Source organism: Salvelinus alpinus, chromosome 27 (genome assembly GCF_045679555.1).
Source record: "Salvelinus alpinus chromosome 27, SLU_Salpinus.1, whole genome shotgun sequence".
Classification (NCBI taxonomy): domain Eukaryota; kingdom Metazoa; phylum Chordata; class Actinopteri; order Salmoniformes; family Salmonidae; genus Salvelinus; species Salvelinus alpinus.
The window spans coordinates 18,412,835-18,432,735 of record NC_092112.1 but is presented as its reverse complement, the minus strand read 5'-3'; the positions used below and the strand labels follow the sequence as shown (position 1 = coordinate 18,432,735).

The 19,901-nt window shown below is 41.5% G+C and overlaps 1 protein-coding gene across 1 annotated transcript in view; it reads right to left on the bottom strand.

The window, feature by feature from the left end:
* ppp2r5a (protein phosphatase 2, regulatory subunit B', alpha isoform) overlaps positions 1 to 19,901 on the bottom strand; it is an 83,885-nt gene that overhangs the window by 45,729 nt on the left and 18,255 nt on the right. The window lies entirely within an intron of this gene.

Here is a 19,901-nt window from a genome sequence, read left to right as displayed (position 1 = left end):
ACCCACAAACTGCAGTCAACTGTTGCCAAGGCAGCCCGACTGAATGTAACTTAGGAAAAGACCCGTCATGACATGAGAAAAGTACAAAACTTTATGAAAATTCATGGGCAGATTGGATGTCAATACTGACTGAAACAGAGCCAAACTATACAATATACAGAGGCCTCAATTCACATCCTCAGTGCAAGGCCAAACAAAAATTTTCTGAAAGACGACAAGTTTACAGGTACTTGGCTTATGTGTATAGTGACAGAACACAGAACAGAACACTGATACAATAGGTGCAGTTGAGAGTAATCCTAATGGAACATTTTAGTAGGTTTTAGTAAACACTCCATACTGTACCTCAAATCATAATAGGCCAAATGCTTACACAGCCTGTGAAAACAGAGATGTGAGGACTATAATTTACATTAAACACAGGCAAGGACCCAGAGATCCGATTTTAAAAATCACAATTTCAAATCAAAATCTTATTTGTCACATGCGCCGAATACAACAGGTGTAGACATTACAGTGAAATGCTTACTTACAAGCCCTTAACCTTGGTAGTTCGAGGTAGTCAGTGTTGTTCCAATCAACGGGCATTTGACATAAAACTCAATAGAGCCAGCCCAGTCACTCTAGCCTTTGTCATAAAGCCATTTATGGATTAGACGGTGAGTGTGTGCAGGGTTATTAGAGCTGTCAAACCTAATCCCGGCCAGGCTACAAACAGCACTTATGGCAGCCGCCCAGACAGAACAGTACAGCACAGCGTTGGGCTAGCCTAGCCTAGCAGTAGGGTTATGGATCTTAACTGATACGGTATCAGGATGAAAAAGCCTTGGGGAAAAAATTATGGGCATAGTACCAGAGACACTTTTGAGGAGATGGGAAACTCCACTGGATTTGTATTAATGCCCATTGTGTACATTGCCCATATGTCGTCAATGAGCCATGCGGAGCATTCCCGGCAATTCTGGGACAAGGACAGCTCTCCTCCAAGGCGTGAATGGGAGCCAATTGTGCACTAGCTCAAAAACCTAACATTAGCATGCATTTAGTGAACAAGAAGTACAAAATTAGAAATATTTTCTGAGGTGAGATAATTAACTTGTTCTCTGTAATATTGTATAGCTTTGGAATAGTGACACTTAACTTTGTGGGGATTGCTTGATGATTAGTTTAGCAACTGTGTAACGCAGCATGACAACGTGAACGCGACCTAAAGCTCCATCTCTCTCCTGGACACATACAGTATTTAGACTCAGGGAAGAATGTGTGGTTGTTCTATGCTGTAATACAGTAATGAAATGTCCATAGTGTTTGTGGTTCAATGCTGTAATACAGTAATGAGATGTCCATAGTGTTTGTGGTTCAATGCTGTAATACAGTAATGAGATGTCCATAGTGTTTGTGGTTCAATGCTGTAATACAGTAATGAAATGTCCATAGTGTTTGTGGTTCAATGCTGTAATACAGTAATGAAATGTCCATAGTGTTTGTGGTTCAATGCTGTAATACAGTAATGAAATGTCCATAGTGTTTGTGGTTCAATGCTGTAATACAGTAATGAAATGTCCATAGTGTTTGTGGTTCAATGCTGTAATACAGTAATGAAATGTCCATAGTGTTTGTGGTTCAATGCTGTAATACAGTAATGAGATGTCCAGTGTTTGTGGTTCAATGCTGTAATACAGTAATGAATAGTGACTAGAGCCCAAGTTAATCTTGTTTTTTGTCCGATACAGATTTCTTTGGGGACAAAACTTGCAGATACCAATATATCTGTGATATACTGTTTTACAGCGGGGAAATTAAAAAGTGTAATTTTCCCACAGTGAATTTTCAGAATTTGCCATCCAAAAGAGAAATTGTTCAATAAGTATGCTTCAAATGCTGATTTAATACATTGTGACAATAATGACATCACGAGAATGTCCGCAAGTGTTCAGATAAGCATGAGATATGTTTATTCATCCTATTTATGACACATTGGTTGAATTATCGTCCCATACCGATATAGCGGTAAAAGGCCAATATCGGCCTATAATATCGGTGAATCGATATATCGGTCGGGCTCTAATAGAGAGTGCCATGTTGACAACATCCTAACTCACTTAGAGGCCTCAGTCAGTGACGGGCTGGCTGAACCACATAATGTGCAGTATGTTTGGACAGAGAGCACTCAAACTTTGCTGTGGGTGATGGGATCGAGAACAGAGCGAGAGGAAGAGAGGCATTGCTGAACAGGATATGCCTGTCATAATGGAAACTGCCTTTCGTCTGGAAGGTCTTTCCTTTTCCCACCCATTAAGCAACATTCCCCCCCCCCCCTTTCTTTCAGATGGCCACTAAGCTACTGTATCATTACATTTTCCTTACATGTGGAAATGTTATTGTTTCAAAACTGAAATGCACAAAGTAAAATCACTTCACTGTGGCAACTGACCCCGGGATATTTTATGACCTATAATTCCCTATCACACGTGAGTTCAAAGAACACTCAAACTCAAATCAAAGTTTATTGGTTGCGTACCGTTTCGCAGATGTTATCGCAGGTGCAGTGAAATGCTATCTCTAGTAGATATTGCCCTCCTGAATTATTGGCACCCGAGGAAAATATGAACAAAAAAGATGCCAAGATAACAGGTCTGAGTCATCTCCTTGATGAGGTGGGAGAAGACCAGGGATTTGAGACAATTCCTCCATACATCAACACTCCAGATCCTTCAGTCCTTGGTCCTCACTTTTGGACTCTCCTATTCAGCTCACCCCATAGGTTTTCAAATGGTGTTTCGGTCAGGGGACTGGGACGGCCATTGCAAAACTTGATTCTATGGTCAGCGAACCATTTGTGTAGATTTGGAGGTATGCTTTGGATCGTTGTCCTGCTGGAAGATCCAACGACGACCCAGTTTTAGCCTCCTGGCAAATGCAGACAGGTTTTGACCTAAAATCTCCTGGTACTTGTAGTCCATGATGCCATGTATCCTAACAAGGGTCCCAGGGCCTTTGGAAGTATAACAGGCCCACAACATCACAGATCCACCACTATACTTCATTCACAGTGGGAATTAGGATCTTTTCTGCATGACCATGGTTCTTTTTACACCAAACCCAACTCTAGTGTTTGTTGCAAAAAAACTATATTTTAGTCTCGTCAGACCATAGAACCTGGTTCCAATCAAAGTTCCAATGACATTTAGCAAACTCCAGGCGCTTATGTTTGTGGTTTGGTGACATCAGAGGCTTTCTTCTGGCAACCCTTTCAAATAACTTGGTCATGGCACCTAATTGTAGTTTTGGAGACCCTAAGATGTAACCTACTTCTGCAATTCTCCAACTGTGATCCTTGGAGATTTCTTTGCCACTTGAACCATCCTTCTCACTGTCCGTGGGGGCAAAATACACTTGCGTCCTCTTCCAGGCAGGTTCATTACAGCTCCAGGTTTACATTTCTTAATTACTGCCCTAATAGTGGAGATGGGTATTTTCAGGCTTGTAGCTACCTTTTTAATAGCCATTGCCTGATTTGTGAAGGTCAGCAACCTTTTGTCTCATTTCATTTCTGTGTTCTCTATCCTTTCCCATGTTGAAGGATGACAAAGAGAGTTTAGCCTGTGTGTCACCTCATATTTATACCCCAGTGAAACAGGAAGTCATGAGGTTCCCGAAGACTCAGATGAACTTTAAAATTAACAAATCATAAAATCTGAATATACATCAATTTGATTTTGTTCAAAATAATTTGTAGAGGTGCCAATAACTGGCATGCATGTTTTTGAATAAAATAGTTTCTTGTAAAATGTGTTTAACTCAATTAAAGGTTAGATTCATATGATATGTTGAGTAAGATCAAGCTGACAAACAACGATTAAAGTTTTTCACAGCCTTTTTTGTTCATATTTACCTAGGGTGCCAATAATTCAGGAGGACGCTGTAGAAACAAGAGGGTTGGCATTTGACTTTTACCAGCACAGGTTAGGCAACAAAGTCAATAAAGCAATCTCAGGCACTAACAAAGCAAAAAATAATACTTACATCTAGGCCTATAGCTGCTCTCTATGACAAAAACAGGTGAGTGTTTAAGCTCAAACAAGCAGTGTTTACCGTTAACTGTTCTGTTGTCATTTTAAAAGACATTTTTAAAAATGCCAGATGTTTCACGAGGCCTGAAAACTAAAAAAGGCACATAACTAGGGTCCTGAGTTTTGTGCAGTCAAGTAACATGCCTGGATTTGGACTTGTATGAAGCATAGTTGGTAAATTTCCGCAACAACTAAGAGCGTTGAAGTGTGAGGCTCAACTTCTCCGCTGTTTTGGTGCTTTGGCTACCACACTGCGCAGATACCGTGTGACTGCGTGAGAGCAAAGTTCTTGCATCTCAATATCTGCTCGTGGCAACGTCATTTCACTACCTTTTAGTCTACCTTTTTCGTCAAACTGTCTCATTTTCTTTTTATGTCAGATGGTCCAGCACCATCCTCAGACAATTGCTTTAATTTTTGATGTAATTCTTATTTCTGGATAAGGCTTAAAACACAGGATAAAATCTTGCTATGTCACATGATTGTACAAAACACAGGGCCGTAGCCATAACATGTACCTGTGTGAAAGGCCTTGCCAACTCCACTATGCCAACGGCTCGTTAAACATTAACTATGCTGGCTGCGGTGATGCACAAGATCTACAGAGCAATTTCCTTTAATTTCTGATGGCTCACACGGGAGACATGACATCCATAATCCTCCTGTTCACAGGGGAAAGTCTTGTTTTCTTGACTTTGACACTTCCCGATTGCAGAGCTTTTGCTAAAATCACAGAAAAAACATAAAGGGTGGGCTATTTACATATTTAAGACAGCCTATGTCTCAACATTCTCCAGATGAACACTATTTTTCTTCCAAATTGAACAAGCATTAGGGCAGGGATCAGTGGTTCCCAAACGTTTTATAGTCTCGTACCCCTTCAAACACTCAACCTCCAGCTGTGTACCCCCTCTAGCACCAGGGTCAGCGCACTCTCAAATGTTGTTTTTTGCCATCATTGTAAACCTGCCACAGACACACACTATACAATACATTTATTAAACATAAGAATGGACTGTGAGTTTGTCACTTCCCACAAGTCGGGTTGTGACAAAGAGCTGTTATAGGACAAGGGCTCAAATAATAATTCAATAATTTTGCTCTTTATTTAGCCATCTTACATATACACCTTCATTTGATCATCGGAAATTGTGAATAACTCGCCACAGGTTAATGAGAAGGGTGTGCTTGAAAGGATGCTCATAACTCTGCAATGTTCGGTTGTATTGGAGAGTCTCAGTCTTAAATCATATTCCATACACAATCTGTGCCTGTATTTAGTGTTCAGAGAAACTTGTCGTCATGCAAGCGGTCAGACAAGTGAAAAGTATGGTCAGTAAAGAAAACTTTAAGCTCATCTCTCATTTCAAAAAAACGTGTCAATACTTTGCCCCTTGATAATCAGCGCACTTCTGCATGTTGTATAAGTGTTACATGGTCACTGCCCATATCATTGCATAGCACAGAAAATACACGAGAGTTCAGGGGCCTTGCTTTAACAAAGTTAACCATTTTCACTGTAGTGTCCAAAACGTCTTTCAAACTGTCAGGCATTCCCTTGGCAGCAAGAGCCTCTCGTGGATGCTGCAGTGTACCCAAGTGGCGTCGGGAGCAACTGCTTGCACGCACATTACCACTCCACTATGTCTCCCTGTCATGGCTTTTGCGCCATCAGTACAGATACCAACACATCTTGACCACCAAAGTCCATTTGATGTCACAAAGCTGTCCCATACCTTAAAAATATCCTCTCCTGTTGTCCTGGTTTCCAGAAGATGATGTCTTCCTTAATTGACCCCCCATAAACGTAAACGGACACATGCCAGGCCCGCCACATCGGTTGACTCATCCAGCTGTAACGCATAGTATTCACTGGCTTGTATGCGAAGCGTTTCCTGCCATGTCACTGATGTGTAGTGAAACGCATTGTCTGTACAGTTTTTTGGGGGCCTTTTCCCCCAGCATTGTCCCAGCCATATCGGCGGCAGCAGGAAGAATGAAGTCCTCCACAATAGTATGGGCCTGCCTGTCCTAGCCATTCGGTAGCTCACCATATAAGATGCTTCCAGCCACTTCTTATTAATAGTATCTGTTGCTTTTATACATGTCTTACTACTCGAAAGTCGTCTTAATTCTCGCTCAAAAAACTCCTGTGGCTTACTTTCCAAAATGGCATGTTTGGTTTCTAAATGTCTGCGCAAGAGTGAAGGTTTCATCGAGTTGTGAGATAGTACTTTTGCACATATAACACTGTGGCTGAGGAAAGGCACCACTCCCAACATAAGTGAACCCCAAATCAATGTAGTTCTCATCATATTTGCGCCTCTGATGGTCAAATGTCCCTGTCTGTTGTTCGATGCTTTCCCGGGTAAGGGGGCAGTAGCTCTTCGGCTGCATCAGATTCACAACTGTCAGTGTCCATGCTAGCTGGGCTAACAACAAATGTAGAATTACTGATGCTAGCATTGGATGTGCTCGTGGAAGCAGAACAACTTGCGTTGTGCAGATGTTGTACTGCTGGTAGTAGCAGTAGAGCTGGTATGTGTGTCTCCATGGATGCGGGCCTTAATTAAAAAAAAAACAATTGATCCATTTTCGAGCAAACTGAATGAGCAGCAGCTATGTTTGGCTACATACGGACCGTTAGTGGAATTCCCGCGAGAGAATAATGGTTAATGTAATTGGATGTTAATTATTTGACTAGGCTACCTGTATTTGAAATCATGTTGTTATTTCGCTGAACACTAGACGGCAGTTATTTTTGGCAGTGAAAACGAGGTTACTAAGGAGAGAAAGAGAAATAAAAAACTAACCCAACTGTATAGCCCTGTTGGATTTTTTAAATTATTTTTTTAAGTGAATCCATTTTTTGTGGGTTTACCCCCAATGGCATTGTGTACCCCAGTTTGGGAATAACTGATCTACTAGATTCAGCCACAGGCAGATTTTTTGTTGAATGGATGGTCGGGGAGCCGGAACTAAATTACAAATAATTTGCGGACCGCAAATTGACCGTAAGAAACCCAAACAGAAAGAAAGAACGAACGAGTGTTAACACTTACGTTAATCTTTCTGGTTATAACCTTTTTCGGAGACAGATCTTCCAAAGGTAGTGGAGTGGCAATCTTTACCAATGAACACCTTCAGTGCTCGGTTGTCTCCACCAAGTCTGTGGATTTGCTGGTTTTAAGCATTAAACTTTCAAATAGCTCTTTGACTATTGCTGGGTGTTATCGTCCACCATCAGCACCAGCCTGTACCCTACCTGCCCAAAACTCTCTCCTGGCCCCTTACACTAAATCTGAATTTGTCCTGCTAGGTGACCTAAACTGGGACATGCTAAACCACCTGACCAAGTCCTAAAACAATAAATCCCTCTCAGATTATTATCAATCCCACAAGGTAGGACTCCAAACATGCAGAAAAGGCTACTCGCCTAATCCTCACGAATAATCCTGATAGGTATCAGTCTGGTGTTTTCTGTAATGACCTTAGTGATCACCGTTTCACAGCCTGTTTTCGTATGGACTGCTCAGTTAAACGTCCTGTCCTGATTTGTCATAGACGCTTGCTGGAAAACTTTAATGAGCAAGCCTTCCTTCATGACCTGGCCTCTGTAAATTGGTATAGAATCAGCTTGATACCCTCTTGGACCTTATTTAAAATATTTTCAGTGGTATTGTTAACAAACACACCACCATAAAGAACATTTGACTTAATAAACAGGTTCAGCCTCTGGTTCAACTGTGATCTGGCAGAGTTACTCCACCTCAAGAAGTAAGCATTTCACTGTAAGATCTACAGCGGTTGCATTCGGTGCATGTGAAAAATAAAAATGTATTTGATTTGATCAAGAACACCATTTGGCGAAAGGCTCAGCACACAAATACTCAGGCTTGACTGGCTGTCGTTTAGGCAAATGAGAAAAAAAGTGTGCACTCAGGCTATCCGGAAGGCCAAAGTTAGTTACATTAATTTAAGGAGCAGTTCTCTCTCTGTGGGTCTAACACCAAGAAGTTCTGGAGAATAAACCCTCCTCCTCACAGCTACGCATGTCCCTTAATGTTGATGATACGGTTGTTACTGACAAGGAGCACATGGCTGAGCTCTTTAAAATCACCACTCCATTAAGTCAGGATTCCTATTTGACTCAGCCATGCCTCGTTGCCCATCCAACATTTCCCAACATCTCCCAGCCCTTCTAATGCGACTAGCCCCGATGCTCCTCCCTCTTTTCCCCTGCCCCCCTACACAGTTTTTCCCTGCAGGCGGTCACAGTCTGAGGTGCTTAAGGAGCTCCTTAAATTTGACCCCCAAAAAACATCTGGGTCAGATGGTTTAGATATTTTCTTCTTTAAGGTTGCAACCCCTATCATCGCAGAGCCTCTCTCCTCTCTGGGGAGGTTTCCATTGCTTGGAAGGCAGACACGGTGCATCCTTTATTTAAAAGGGGGAGATCAAGCTGATCCTAACTGTTATAGGCCTATTTCTAATTTGCCCTGTTTATCAAAAGTGTTGGAAAAACAATAATCAACTAACTGGCTTTCTTTATGTCTGTCTATAGTATTCTCTCTGGTACAGAATCTGGTTTTCGAATAGGTTATGGATGTGTCACTGCAACCTTAAAAAGGTCCTAAATTATGTCACCATTGTCCTTGATTTTAAGCAATGTTGTGCTGCTATTTTTATTGACTTGGCTAAAGCTTTTGATACAGTAGACCATTCCATTCTTGTGGGTAGTGTATTGGTGTCTGATGGGTCTTTGGCCTGGTTTGCTAACTACCTCTCTCAAAGAGAGCAGTGTATAAAGTCAGAACATCTGCTGTCTCAGTCACTGCCTGTCACCAAGGGAGGACCCCAAGGCTCGATCGTAGGCCCCACGCTCGTCTCAATTTACGTCAACAACATAACTCAGGCAGTAGGAAGCTTTCATCCATTTATATGGACAAGCATTTCGCTACACCAGCAATAACATCTGCTAAACACGTGTATGTGACCAATAACATTTTATTTGAGATGATAGTCTTATACTCAGCTGGCCCCTCCCCAGATTTTGTGTTAAACAAGGCAAGGCTTTCTTAGTGTTCAACAAGCTTTCTCTGCCCTTAACCTTGTTCTGAACACCTCAAAAATAATGGTAGTGTCGTTCGGTAAGAAGAACTCCCATCTTACCACCGGTGTGATCACTACCGCTAAGGGTTTAGAGCTTGAGGTAGTCACCTCATACAATTACTTGGTAGTATGGCTAGACGGTACACTGTCCTTCTCTCAGCACATATCCAAGCTGCAGACTAAAGCTAAATCTAGCCTTTGTTTCCTCTATCATAGTCGCTCCTATTTCACCACAGGTGCCAAAAGAACCCTAATTCAGATGACCATTCTACCCATGGTAGATTACGGAGATGTTATTTATAGATTGCCAGGTAAGGGTGCTCCCGAGCGGCTAGATGTTCTTTATCATTCGGCCATCAGATTTGCCACCAATGCTGCTTATAGCACTCTATACTCTGTAAACTGGTCAACTGGTCATCTCTGTAAACCCGATGCAAGACCCAGTGATTGATGCTTATTTATAAAACCTTCTAAAGGCCTTACACCCCCCCTATCTGAGATACCTACTGCAGCCCTCATCCTCCACATACAACACCCGTTCTGTCAGTCACAATTCTGCTAAAGGTCCCCAAAGCACACACATCCCTGGGTCACTCCTTTTTTCAGTTCGCTGTCGTTAGCGACTGGAACAAGCTGCAAAAATACCTCAAACCGGACAGTTTTATCTCCATCTCCACATTCAAAGACTCAATCATGGACACTCTTACTGACAGTTGTGGCTGCTTCGCATGATGTGTTGTTGTCTCCACCTTTTTGCCCTTTGTGGTGTTGTCTGCACCCAACAATGTTTGTACCATGTTTGTGCTGCGACCATGTTGTGCTGCTGCCATGTTGTGTTGCTACCATGTTGTTGTTTTAGGTCTCTCTTTATGTAGTGTTCTGGTGTCTCGTCGCGATGTGTTTTTTTTGTCCTACATTTATTTATTTTTTATCCCCCGTCCCCACAGGAGGCCTTTTGCCTCTTCGTAGGTCGTCATTGGAAATAAGAATTTGTTCTTAAAGGACTTGCCTAGTTAAAAGTGAAATAAATAAAATACATATGTTTGACTAAAACAATTTCAAACCATGCTTACATTTGAATAAGATTACACCTCTCTTTTTTGCGTGGGAACACGCAGGAACAGATTTCTTAAATGAAAATCATTTGGAGCTGATTTCTTGGTGTTTTTACAGTCCTATGTCTAACAATAAAAAAAAAACTTGTGCTCATAAAACTTGTGGGGCCAAATGAGACCACCCGCGGGCTGCCAGGTGGGGAACCCTGCATTAGGGTCTAAAAGCAACCTTCTCTATGAAGCCAGGCCAATTCCAGCATGTGTTATTTCTTAATTAGCATGGCCTTACTGTAAAGGCCTAGATGGATTCTCATGTACGTTACAAAGCTCTGTCTGTACTGTACACAGCAAACTAGGCAAAGCGTTTCACACACTGCTGGCACGTGACTAACTGAAACCCTAACACTCACTGCCTATTCACCAAGACCTTTATAGTGCAGTGCTGCTGAATGCTGTTTGTATTTATTATGGATCCCCATTAGCTCTTCCTGGGGTCCAGCAAATAAGGAAGTGGGATTGGTTCACACAACAGATTTCGCAACACACTAAGTGTGTGCCCTCAGGTCCTTACTCTACTACCACATATCTACAACACAAAATCCATGTGTACATGTGTGTATAGTGCGTATGTTATGTTACATGATGTGGAATAGAGCTCTATGTAGTACTGTGCGCCTCCCATAGTCTGTTCTGGACTTGGGGACTGTGAAGAGACCTCTGGTGGCATGTCTTGTGGGGTATGCATGGGTGTCAGAGCTGTGTGCCTGTAGGGCCTGTAGGACCTGCCTTGTTGATAGTGCTGTTAAGAAGGCAGAGCAGAGCTTTATTATAGACAGACTTCTCTCCATCTTAGCTACTGTCGTATCAATATGTTTTGACCATGACAGTTTACATTCCAGGGTTACTCCAAGCAGTTTAGACACCGCAACTTGCTCAATTTCCACATTATTCATTACAAGATTTAGTTGAGGTTTAGTGAATGATTTGTCCCTAATACAATGCTTTTCGTTTTTGAAATATTTAGGAATAACTTAGTCCTTGCCACCCATTCTGAAACTAACTGCAGCTCTTTGAACACTTAACAGTCATTTCAGTCACAGTAGCTGATGTGTATAGTGTTGAGTAACATGTGTGCAGTGTGTATATTTGTGCGTACATGCACACACACAAACCTAAATTTACATACTGTACAAACATATACTCCTAAACAAACTAACATGAAAACTTGAACACATATATTCCATCCGCTGTTGGAGTGACAGAGCTGGTACAAGCAAGGAGGGGGAGGGTTACCATGACACTGTAGAGAAAGCAAGATGGGGGAGTGGGGGCAGTCTTTCATTGAGAAGTGACACATTTCTGAATTACGACATGGAGGGACTGTACAGGTGGTAGCACCAGAACATTCCATGGGAATTCCCTCCGCGGTTTCGAACCTAGTGAAACTGTGCCCGTGGCGTGGAAGGACTGGCAGGGGCGTGACGCATCAGAACTCCAACAGGGTCCGGTCGTTTGGCTGTTGCGGTGCAGACAAATTGCAGTGGAAAGCATCATTAGCAGACATCTGTTCCAGCTGGAGATTGTTATTTACGGAGTTAATATTTTCTAAATGTCTTACTTTTTAACTCTGCATTGTTGGGGAAGGGCTTGTATTTAAACATTTCACGGTATGCATGTGACAAATAACATTTGATTCAATTTGGATCAAAAGCCTTGGGAGACTAAAGTTAGCAGTAAGCATGCATTTGGCTAACTATATGGACTCCGGAAATGGGGTATCTGGAAATATCACGCTATGAGAGAAGCTCAGGAAAGGTTAGGCACACCTGGCTTTAGGGCTATTACACACTACATGCATTTCGGTTTGTCGTGGCTTGCTGAAGGGCTTCAGGTCTCGTCACATAGCAGAAAGAGCAGTTCTCCAATACCCCATAATGTCATGCTTTTGAGAGAATTCGGTTCTATACTCCGGGAAGTCCTCTGTCTGAAGCTAAACTGGAGCAGGCAGGCAAAGGCTGAGTGGATTGTACCATAATGCATCAGGCGTCATTGTGTTCTGGGTTAGCGAGTCTTACGTAACAGACATTTTTTCGTCCCCTCTTTTTTCCTGCATAGCGTGAATCTTTATCCGGTGCTGCTGCTGCTCGCTCAAACACACAGCTTACATTCCTCCTCTGTGAGCAACAGTAAGAGTCTACTGCAGGCTATAGCGTAGGGCCTGTCTGAGACTGGAATTCTTTGCTTAGGGCAGGGGAGCTCTGGGTTCCAGCCTTTATGGGGTGTGTGAGGTAAGTGCTGTTGCCTGGTGGTTTCCATCCTTACCTTGTAAACACCATCTGATTTAGATCTGTAAGAGTTAGGTGAAGGAGTGCATTCCCTGGCTAATGTGCTGGGGTAAGGCACGCAGTTATATTCAAAACCACAGCCCCCCTGAGCACCTCTGGAATTGTGTGATTTAGGTGCACTTAGAGAAGGAGAGTGGAAGAGTTCACTACTCCTTGTGCATCTCTAGGCGTGTTGTCTTACTTCTAGTCGCACCGTCCTACCTTGACATGGCCAACAGAGAGACTACCAAGTTAAACATTGTTTTTATTCTTCTCTCCCTTTGATTTGTCCTAACTGGAGCCAGGATTTATTTTTGACCCTATACATTAGTTACAGTACTCTAGTTATCATCATAACTAGGCTTACTGTGCCTGTGCCATAGCAAATAAATCCTGGTATAGTAGGGGTGTGACGGTCATTGAATTTTGGATGACTAATTGGACAGCCAAATGACGAGGTCACCTTAAAATAAATAAATAAATAAAATATATACACACACACACACTGCGTACGTGAGTGGAGTTGAGCAGTTGGATATTCTGCTCCAAGCTCATGTAGGTACTGGTGTCCCACGTCCTTTCCAACCGCTCTGCTAAAAACCGCTCCTCGCTCACACAAAAAATTACAGCTCTAAATTCCCTCCATTCATTAAAACCACAATTTAACCAACACCCATCTATTTCTGTGACTACCTGGACATACCATTTGGTTTTGAAGTATTGAAACCAAACCATATGATTTGAATGAAAAGTATTTGAATAAATATGAAAAGGTGAACACACAATTTCAAATAGGCTACATTTCATATTAAAAACAGCATATCAACTCTAAATAGATCATGAGCCAAACAGGGAGACTAAGGAACAAAAATGTATTATTTAGGCTATATTATTTCAAAGCTATAGCATACCAAAAAAATGTGAAGCATTTGCAGCCTTTTGTGACACAGAGTAAGTACACCATCATGCTCTCGGAATACATGTATTTTCAGATTCCATGATGATTCTTTAGTTGTGGACACCACATCACCGCACTCCTCTTGCTTTTGATCCTCATCTTTCTAAGTCACCTTGATTTTGCACCTGTGTGTTTTATCAGTTTCTTAATGAAAATATTTAGCGAACTCCATGACAGTAGCTAAAGGGGCTATAGCTCCTGAAGTGAGTGCTACTGGAGCAGGCGAGAAGACCAACACTCCAGCCTTTGGGAAATCTCACACCGTGCTCCAGTCCAATTTTGCACGCTCTGTTCCTCGCACCGCTGACATACTCTGGTACAAAACATTAAGAATACTTTCCTTATTTTGAGTTGCACATCCCCTTTTGCCCTCAGAACAGCATCTTTCTTTTCTCCAATGCAGTTAAGCCAAAACCACGCCCCGTTACTCAGAGGGACGTTCTACTACGCTCCCGTTGTCTCACTCACAGGCGATCAGCGCAGAGACAGTGGCCTTCCAAGGAAGGATGGAAAGTGTAATTTAATAAATTAGCTGCCTACCATAACGCAGGCCTATTATTATCGTGTTTGGTAACATTTGCCCATGTATTTATTTTCAGAGTTTCAATGAGTTGTAAAAATGTCTCTGAATTCCCTCAATTGAAGGTCAGCTAAGTTTACCAAGGCTACTTAAAGTTACTAGCTCGGTATTTGAAGTTATATTATCATTAGTAGTCTATCAGGTAAAAGCATATGCTTATTATTCATCATTTCTCAAATAGTTATTAGCTAATCATTCAGTCGAATATGCTTTGCTACAGCCATTGAATCTGTCTTTGCGCGTTAAGGGACATTAATGACTAGTTCTGTCAACGACATTATGTTATTATATTTTTCAATATTGAAATACAAGAGCAAATGTTATTAAATCAGTGACTGAAATTTACGCTTGGTGTTTGCCAAAAGGCACCTAAAGACTCTCAGACCATGTGAAACAAGATTCTCTGGTCTGACGAAACCAAGATTGAACACTTTAGCCTGAATGCCAAGAGTCACGTCTGGAGGACACCTGGCACCATCCATACGGTGAAGCATGGTGGTGGCAGCATCATGTTGTGGGGATGTTTTTTAGTGGCAGGGACTGGGAGACTAGTCAGGATCGAGGGAAAGATGAACAGAGCAAAATAGAGATCATTGATGAAAACCTGCTCCAGAGCGCTCAGGACCTCAGACTGGGGCGAAGGTTCACCTTCCAACAGGACAACGACCCTAAGCACACAACCAAGACAAGTCTCAATGTCCTTGAGTGGCCCAGCCAGAGTCTGGACTTGAACTCGATCGAACATCTCTGGAGAGTAGAGGTCGACCGATTAATCGGAATGGCTGATTTCAAGTTTTCATAACAATCGGAAATCGGTATTTTTGGACACCGATTTGGCCGATTTTTTTATATTACACCTTTATTTAACTAGGCGAGTCAGTTAAGAACACGTTCTTATTTTCAATGACGGCCTAGGAACGGTGGGTTAACTGCCTTGTTCAGGGGCAGAACGACAGATTTTTACCTCTGGGATTCAATCTTGCAACCTTACAGTTAACTAGTCCAACGCTCTAACCACCTGCCTCTCATTGCACTCCACGAGGAGCCTGCCTGTTACACGAATGCAGTAAGAAGCCAAGGTAAGTTGCTAGCTAGCATTAAACTGATCTTATAAAAAACAATCAATCATAAATCACTAGTTAACTACACATGGTTGATGATATTACTAGTTTATCTAACGTGTCCTGCGTTGCATATAATCGATGCGGTGCGCATTCGCGGAAAAAGGACTGTCGTTGCTCCAACGTGTACCTAACCATAAACATCAATGCCTTTCTTAAAATCAATACACAGAAGTATATATTTTTAAACCTGCATATTTAGCTAAAAGACAATTGAATCCATTTTAGAATAAGGCTGTAATGTAAGAAAATGTGGAAAACGTCAAGGGGTCTGCATACCTTGAATGCACTGTATATTTATACTCTCGACTCCAACATATTTCTAAAATTCCATTATTTTACTTTTTAAATTGTGTGTATTGTTAGATATTACTGCACTGTTGGAGCTAGGAACACATGCATTTCGCTACACCCACAATTACATCTGCTAAACATGTGTAAGCGACCAATAAAGTTTGATTTGACAGTAGTGTACATGTTCTCTGTAAGCCATCTAAAAGGAGGAGACCCAGATTGCCTCCAAATAGAAACCTCCCTCCCTGATCGCGATGGAGGGAATCATCTCTAACCTTCTGGGAGCAGCAGAGTTGGCTGAGACTGGAAGATACAGCCTGACATGGAGATAAGTCTCCCCATCCGCAGCTATTTTTGACATCTCGCTCTCGAAAAAAAAAAGATGCTTTGTTGCACACATTCCTAGGAGGGCTTTAGAAGAGAGAAAGGAAATATTTCCACCGGGAGAAACATGATTAAACTAGGCCTATGACCATATAGCTGGGGATTAGAATGCTGGTGAAGACGACGAGGCAGAGGTTTGGGGAGATTTAAAGATAAAGCCCTACCATCTTCCTCTCACAGCGAATGGACCACCATGGGTTTTCCTTCAAGGGAAATTGTCTACAAGAACAAAGGTTAGCCTTAATCGCATGTGGGGAAAAAAGTGAAAACCTCCTTATAAGGTGGAATGAGATTAGCCATTAGCAATTGTAATGTCACGACGTTGGCAGTTACCCTGCAATACCGGTTTACTAGCCTATATGCACAACAGATGTACACACATAATAGATGAACAGGTTCACTCCAATTAACTGGTGTTCCCATTGTGACTGATTGGTGAGCGCTACATGCAAAAAGCCTTTGTTTTGTAACAGACCTTTGCATAGCTGATGGCATGGAGAGATCGTATTGGCAAATTGATCTTGCTCTGTCTATTGTATTTGTGTGTCGTTTCATAACCACACACACACACAGAATGTACTCAGACCTGTTGACAGAGAAAGACAAAGTGAGGTGTGTGTTTGAGAGAAAACATACCGTGATAAGGTAGAGGAGGAGAGTATGGAGAGAGAATGAATGACTGCTTACGTACAGTAAAGTATGGGAGCGTCTGTTTGTTTACCTCTGGAGCGAGAGGCACGTTAAAGACTGTTTTCAGTGATCCAGGTCTGGGAAACAGCCAGCACCTGAAGCTGGAGGAGCCCCAGGATTACAGGCCTTAAGCTCTTTAGTATCTCTCAGTAATGGCAACATGACCTGGACTCACTGTGACAAGGAGTCAATCCCCATCTACAGCTTCCATTGCAATCTAGCTAACGGCCTTTTTCTCATTCAGGACCCATGGGTCCTACACATGATAAGTAGGACCCAAAAATACAAAACATCCTTGCAGTTGAATGACAGAGCACAAACCGGAGGCTTTTTAAAGGAATGGAATGACAAAGGGCAAACACATTACCTACATGTAGCCTACAGAGGACTGTTGCTTTAAAATGGTAGACCTAGGGCTGTTGCGATGACTATCGTTGCGAACTGTGTGAAGACTATTTCTTCCTAACAAAGACAGCCAACTTCGCCAAACGGGGGGATGATTTAACAAAAGCACATTTTCGAAAAAAGCACAATCGTTGCACGACTGTACCTAACCATAAACATCAATGCCCTTCTTAAATCAATACACAGAAGTATATATTTTTTTAAACCTGCATATTTAGTTAAAAGAAATCCAGGTTAGCAGGCAATATTAACCAGGTGAAATTGTGTCACTTCTCTTGCGTTCATTGCACGCAGAGTCAGGGTATATGCAACAGTTTGGGCCGCCTGGCTCGTTGCGAACTAATTTGCCAGAATTTACGTAATTATGACATAACATTGAAGGTTGTGCAATGTAACAGCAATATTTAGACTTATGGATGCCACCCGTTAGATAAAATACGGAACAGTTCCGTATTTCACTGAAAGAATAAATGTTTTGTTTTCGAGATGATAGTTTCCGGATTCGACCATATTAATGACCTAAGGCTCATATTTCTGTGTGTTATGTTATAATTAAGTCTATGATTTGATAGAGCAGTCTGACTGAGCGATGGAAGCACCAGCAGGCTCGTAAGCATTCATTCAAACAGCACTTTACTGCGTTTGCCAGCAGCTCTTCGCAATGCTTCAAGCATTGCGCTGTTTATGACTTCAAGCCTATCAACTCCCAAGATTAGGCTGGTGTAACCGATGTGAAATGGCTAGCTAGTTAGCGGGGTGTGCGCTAATAGCGTTTCAAACGTCACTCGCTCTGAGACTTGGAGTAGTTGTTCCCCTTGCTCTGCATGGGTAACGCTGCTTCGAGGGTGGCTGTTGTCGATGTGTTCCTCGTTCGAGCCCAGGTAGGAGCGAGGAGAGGGACGGAAGCTATACTGTTACACTGGCAATACTAAAGTGCCTATAAGAACATCCAATAGTCAAAGGTATATGAAATACAAATCGTATAGAGAGAAATAGTTCTTTAATTCCTATAATAACTACAAACTAAAACTTCTTAGCTGGGAATATTGAAGACTCATGTTAAAAGGAACCACCAGCTTTCATATGTTCTCATGTTCTGAGCAAGGAACTTAAACATTAGCTTTTTTACATGGCACATATTGCACTTTTACTTTCTTCTCCAACACTTTGTTTTTGCATTATTTAAACCAAATTGAACATGTTTCATTATTTATTTGAGGCCAACTTGATTGTATTGATGTATTATATTAAGTTAAAATAAGTGTTCATTCAGTATTGTTGTAATTGTCATTATTACAAATAAATAAATACTTTTTCTTTTTTTAAATCGGCCGATTAAATCGGTATCGGCGTTGAAAAATCAGAATTGGTCGACCTCTAGTCTGAATACTTATGTAAATAAAATATTTTATTTTTTATATTTGTGTCTAAACCTGTTTTCACTGTCATTATGGGGTAGTGTGTAGACTTTTAAAATCCATTTTAGAATAAAGCTGTAACGTAAGAACTTTGGGAAAAGTCAAGGGTTCTGAGTACTTTCCGAAGGCACTGTGGAAGGTGCTGATTAATTCAAAGCATTTCAGATGTTGCATGTAGAACACTCATACGCATATTAGAAATTGTGCACATGCATATGTTCTGAGACCCCCCCTGCCCTAAAAAAAAACGCATAAAAAAAAAAAAAAAAAATTACTGTGCCGTTATACAATAGGCCTACATAGCCTATCGGATATTATGCACGGTAGATATATATTTTTTTTTACAGATTTAAGATGTCTTGGTACATAATTGGTCTAGCCTACACTCCAAAATTAAACACATTCTAGTTATCGCCTTTGAGTGTGGACTATATTATTATGCATACTCGATGGAATGGTTACCTTATGCTACGCTCCAAACGTTCTATCCATGAGTCTAGGAGAGAACGAAAAGGCCTAGGCGATGCTGTTGGTTCATCGATTGTGCAGGGCGGCTTACAGCGTTAGCCTACAATTATCGTCAATTTGCATTTGAATAGCCTAGTAATAGGGAATGTTTTATATTTATTATAATTACTAAGCTGATATTACTTTTAGCTACAATATATCTCACCACCATGCATTTCCATGTCCTCCTCTTTCCTTTCTTGAGCACGCAGAGATAGGGGCTGTCAACAGTTTAATTATGTTTTGTTGTGAAAAGATGTTACTATCAATGTTCCCAAACAGATTTCACTTGGTTTCCCAAAATAAACACTGAGTAGCTGCAGGAACATGGTTGGAGAGCCCATTGCATACATAGTTTGGGCGGAATATCACCTATTATCAAATAGGTAGGAACAGAGGCAGGAGAAAACATGCTCCTCAAACAGTGGTTGATGCGTGAAGTGAAATACATGTCCTTAAAGGCCAGACATTTCTAAATGCAATCCCGTGTGAAAGCAGAGTTTTGATGATTGACACTATAAAAGCAGGATCCCAGCTGCTACTATATTTATTTCTCAGCTGCTCTGCTACAAACCTGGAGTAGCCTACCCGGCATGACTTAAACTGCAGAAAAGCGGCCTCCATTCGCTATTCTAGTGCATACCGATGACATGTCTTTTTCCCCCTGCCCCTGTTCCTACCTCTTTCATAAATGGGCCCTTACCTATTTGATAAATTGGCCATTCTAAATCAAAACAAATTTTACTAATTAGTAACAAGATTAAACTGAGAATAGTCTGACGGGTAAAAATATGATCACTTGAGAGAATAGGTTGTGCAACATGAAGCTAAGGAACAGAGCGCAAACTTTTCAAATAGTCATGCAGCCCATATATGTTTTGATTTCTAAGACATTTAAGGTTTGTTTCATTCACAACAAATGTTGCCAAATAGGTCCTATATGCTAGATTTAAAGTTGTTTCAAATGATCACATATGCTC